The 5,388-nt window shown below is 45.7% G+C and overlaps 1 protein-coding gene across 1 annotated transcript in view; it reads right to left on the reverse strand.

Moving 5' to 3' along the window:
• Positions 1 to 5,388, reverse strand: part of POLD1 (DNA polymerase delta 1, catalytic subunit) — a 26,995-nt gene that overhangs the window by 21,526 nt on the left and 81 nt on the right. The window contains 1 exon segment of the mRNA XM_023507919.1: positions 4,951 to 5,052. The gene's annotated coding sequence lies outside the window, so the exon portion shown is untranslated.

Genomic DNA, 5,388 nt, shown 5'->3' on the forward strand with positions numbered 1-5,388 from the left:
AAAAAAAAAAAAAAAACATGTACAAAAGGCAGACACCACGAAAAGGTATATGTTGGGGGGATGAGGACTGACTACTTAATAGGTTTTCTTTTGGGGGTGATGAAATGTTTTGGAACTAGATAGAGGTGATGATTGCACAATACTGTGAATGCACCAAATGCCACTGAATTGTTTGCTTTAAAATGGTCTGGGATTTTTTCTTTTACAACAGTGATAGTTTTAAAAATTTCTACTAAAAATAGAAAAACTAGCAGGTGTTGTGGCAGGCACCTATAGTCCCAGCTACTCAGGAGGCTGAGACCAGAGGATATCTTGAGCCCAAGAGTTTGAGGATTTAATTTCATCTCAGTAAAAAAATAAAAACAAATGTGCATACTGTATGATACCATTTACACAAACCTGAACAACTGACAAAACTGATTTATGGTGCTAGAAACTGGATTAATGCCTGCTTCTAGAATGGGAGAGACTGACAAGAAAGGGGTGGAGACTGCACACCCAAGACCTGCACATCACATTAAATGTAAATTGCACTTCAGTTAAAAACATCAAAGTTTGGAGGCAGTTACCCTACATCTAAGGATTTATGCTTCAGATTTACTATCACATATGAAAATTGCATTTACAAGGTTTTTTCCAGCAGCCTTGTCTGAAATCCTAAAAGACTGGAAATCACCTAAATGTCCTCGACTAGGGAACCATTCAAATAAATTAAGTTCATTCAATGGAATACTATGCAGCTGTATAAAGGAATGAGGAAGCTCTTTGTGTACTGATATGGATGGCTCTCAAAAGAGGCATTGTTCAGTAGAAAGAGCAAGGTGCAGAAGGGTGTGCTAAGAATTTATCATTTGCATTGGAGAAAAAAAATGAGGTCTAAGAAAATGTTGATACTGATTCTAGTCATCTAGAAACAAATCTAAAGTGAAGGGTGACAACTTCTGGTCTGGAATTTTTTTTTCTTTTTTTGTAGAGACAGAGTCTCACTTTATTGCCGTCAGTAGACTGCTGTGGCGTCATACAACTCACAGCAACCAGAGTAGTTGAGACTACAGGCGCCTGCCACAACACTGGCTATTTTTTGTTGTTGTTGCAGTTTGGCCAGGGCCAGCATCCTACCCACTGAGCCACAGGCACTGCCCTGGTCTAGAATTTTAAAATGAGACCAACCTGAGCAAGAGTGAGACCCTCATCTCTACCAAAAATAGAAAAACTAGCCAGGTGTTGTGGTTGTGGTGGGTGCTGCTAGTCCCACCTACTCAGTAGGTAGACTGAGGCAAGAGGATTTTTCTTTTTCTTTTTTTTTGAGACAAGAGTCTCATTAAGTCACTGTGGGTAGGGTGCCATGGTGTCATACCTCATAGCAACCTCAAGAGATTCTCTTGCCTTAAGCCTCCCAAGTAGATGGGACTACAGGCATCCACCACAACGCCCAGCTATTTTTTTTGTTGTAGTTGTCATTGTTGTTTAGCAGGCCTGGGGCCACCAGCCCCAATGTATGTGGCCAGCATCCTATTCACTGAGCTACAGGCACCGAGCTGCAAGACAATCTCTAGAGCAAAAGAGTTTTAGGTTGCTGTGAGCTATGACACTCTACTGAGGTCGACGAAGTGAGACTGTCTCAAGAAAAAGAAAAAGTCACAATAACTGTGTATAATCCTAGACTGAAACTTAAATTAAAAAACTGAAAACTAAGGAGAGGAGAGGGTGATTGACGGAATCTCACCTAATGTGCACAATGTGAGGGTATTCAGCTAGGTGAAAGGCTCAACTACAACTTGAACTTTACCTTAAAATTGAAAACAGTGTAACCTGGCCAGGTGAGGGGAGGTTCAGGCCTGTAATCCTAGTACTCTGGGAGGCCAAGGCAGGAGGATCCTTTGAGCTCAGGAGATTGAGACCAGTCTGAGCAAGAGCAAGACCCTGTCTCTACTAAAAAGAGAAAACCCAGCCAGGCATTATGGTGGTGCCTATAGTCCCAGTTACTTGGGAGGCAAGAGAATCACTTAAGCCCAGCAGCTTGAGGTTGCTGTGAGTTATGACATCACAGCCCTAGCCTGGGCAACAAAAGTGAGACTCTGTCTCAAAAAAAGGAAGTAACCTAAACATTTGTACCCTCATACTACTTTGAAAAACAACAAACAAACAAACTGAAATCAGCTCTAAAGGATATTACAGGGATTACTGGGCAGATCTAAATAAGGACTGTTGGCTCAGCGCCTGTGGCTCAAGTGGCTAAGGCGCCAGCCACATACACCTAAGGTGGCGGGTTCAAATCCAGCCCGGACTCGCCAAACAACAATGATGGCTGCAACCAAAAATAGCCAGGCGTTGTAGCAGGCACCTGTGGTCCCAGCTACTTGGGAGGCGGAGGCAGGAAACTCGCTTGAGCCCAGGAGTTGGAGGTTGCTGTGAGCTGTGATGCTACAGCACTCCACCCAGAGGTCGACAGCTTAAGGCTCTGTCTCAATAAATAAATAAATAAGGACTGTCTATGTAATAATAGTAGTGTCTCATTTAATTGCCTGATTATGTTAAGTATGTAGGAACTCCTGTTCCTAAGAGATACTTGGTGGAGCTTTTGGAGATGAAGTATTAAGACGACTACAACTTTCAAAGAGTTCAGCCAAAAAAAGGAAAAAAGGCTGCACATGTGCGTGTGGTTTTTTTTTTTTTTTTGAGACAGAGCCTCAAGCTGTCCCCCTGGATAGAGTGCCATAGCATCACAGCTCACAGCAACCTCCAACTCCTGGGCTCAAGCAAGTCCCTGCCTCAGCCTCCCAAGTAGCTGGGACCACAGGCACCCACCACAATGCCCAGCTATCTTTTTGGTTGCAGCCGTCATTGTTGTTTGGTGGGCCCAGGCTGGATTTGAACCTGCCACCTTAGGTGTATGTGGCAGGCACCTTAGCCACTTGAGCCACAGGCACCAAGCCCACATGTGTGTTTAAAGCAAATGAGGTATCATGTTGATGACCAGTGCCTCTCGGCAAAGGTATATGGTTGTTCACTGTACTTGCAACTTCTCTGCAGGTTTGAAATGTTTCAACATAATTTTATTGGGATAGAAATAATAAAAAAAAATAGTAACATTTTGGCATACCCTGAGGCTCAGTGGGTAGGGCACCAGCCCCACATACAAAGGGTGGCAGGTACAAACCCGGTCCCAGCCAAACTGCAACAAAAAATAGCCAGGTGCCTGTAGTCCCAGATACTCAGGAGGCTGAGGCAAGAGAATCGCCTAAGTCCAGGATTTGGAGGTTGCTATGAGCTGTGACATCACGGTACTCTACTGAGGGTGATTAAGTGAGACTCTTTCAAAAAAAAAAAAATAACATTTTACCATATGGGTGGGAGAATATGTTATAAATATTTTTCCTTTTAATGCATCATTCTAGGAGAGGTAAAAAACTGGTGACAGCAGTTACCTGAGAGAAAGGGTGGGAAGAAGACTTCATCTGGCAATAGCTTTGTGAAGACATAATTCATATACTACACAATTCACCCATTTAAGGTACACATATATAGTTTAATGATTTTTAGTATATTCAGAGTTACCCAAGTATCACCACAAATAATTTCAGAACTCTTTCCTTGCCCTAAAAAGGAACCCTGCATCCTTTAACAGTCACCCCCATTCAGCCCATCTGGCCCTCACCTCTGATGACCTCAAATCTTATTGTCTCCATGGATGTGCCTATTCTGGGCATTTCCTATAAATGGGATCTCAGAATAGGTAAGATTCTGTGCCTGGCTTCTTTCACTTAATGTGTTCAAGGTTCATTGTGCTATAACATGTGTCTATACTTCATGCTTTTTTATGCCTCAGTATTTTTCCACTGTCTGGTTGTAGACTGCCATATCTTTTTTTTTTTTTGAGACAGAGTCTCACTATGTCATCCTTGGTAGAGTGCTGTAGTATCACAGCTCACAGCAACCTCAAACTCTTGGGCTTAAGTGATTCTCTCTCCTTAGCCTCCCAAATAGCTGGGACTATGGGCTACCGCCACAACGCCCGGCTACTGTTTGTTGGAGTTGTCATTGATTTTAGCTGGGCAGGGCCGGGTTCAAACCTGCTGGCCTAGCCGGCCTCAGTGTATGTGGCCAACACCCTACTCGCTGAGCTATGGGCACTGCCCTTCCATATCTTTCTGAAGAACTTAAAAGCATTTCAGGAAGAGGGAAAGTGCAAGAAGAAGGGGGAGAGACAAGGACAACAGTTCTCTTGAGTAGGGAGGACTGCGGGTGAGGTGCTGAAATTACCCTGCCTCCTCCTGTGCTCCTCTCTAAACCCTGCCCATTCATTCCCCCATCTAAGTTCTGCCTTCAGAATGCCACCCCCAAACCTGCTTCTCCCTCACTTTTCCCCATCTGGCCTATTGCTCAAACCACAAACTCAGGAGTCATCCTGGGCTCCTCTTCCCCTCACACCCAGGCCCCACTCTGTCAGACAGTCTTGCTGGCACCATAGCCAGAGCCTGATGGATTCTCTCCACCTGCACATCCACTCACTACCAGCTCTAGCCCCCTTGGTCTCCCTCCTTCCACTCTTACTCCTGCTACAATCCAATCTCCACTCAGCAGCCAATGAGTTTTTCAAAATACAGGGCAGATGACAGGCTCAAACCCTTCCAGAGCTCTCCACTGAACCTAGAATAAAGGTCAAATCTCATACCAAGGTTTACAACGCCCCATTGGATCTGATCCCCCACAATGACTCTAACTGCATCTACACTCCCCTCTTGTTCCCTCGGCTCCAGCTACAAATATACCAAGGTCCTTCCCAACTCAAAGCCCCATCTTTCCTTTCAGGGCTGTGTCACCTCCCCAGAGAGACCAATTCCTGATCACTCCAGCTAGATAAGCAGGCTGCCTCTTGGTCATGATCACTTTACCCTCGTTTCATTTCAGACAACGTATCACAGCCTGAAAGCATTGTTTTAGCATTACCGTTACTTATTACTTGTCTACCTTCCGTCTTCACAAGGCAGGGACCTTCTCCTTGACTTGTTCCTGCTGTAGTTCTCCTTCTACAGCCGTGCGTGTCACAGACTGTTTAATAAATATCCAGCGAATAAATGACCCTAAGCCTGCACGTGCACTCTTCGGTACCACAAAGCCTCCTAGGCCCCGGCCCGCCCCACCCACCTCCTGTCCCCACCTTCCCCCCTCCCGTCTGCCCCCAACCAGGCCTGGCACCCAACGCAAGCGCCTCCTGCACACCAAGGACTCTCCCCTGCCCCCCGTCATTTTCTGCGCCCCCAGAACGCTAGCCCCGGAGATTTCTGGACCCTGCACCTCTTCTGCACGTCTCTGGGCCAAGGGGGCTCCGCCAGTCACCACGTCCCACGCGACACCTCGTAACCTCTTTCAGGCCTTCGTGCTCGT

Source organism: Otolemur garnettii, unplaced genomic scaffold, assembly GCF_000181295.1.
Source record: "Otolemur garnettii isolate 467f Iridium unplaced genomic scaffold, OtoGar3 scaffold00211, whole genome shotgun sequence".
NCBI lineage: Eukaryota > Metazoa > Chordata > Mammalia > Primates > Galagidae > Otolemur > Otolemur garnettii.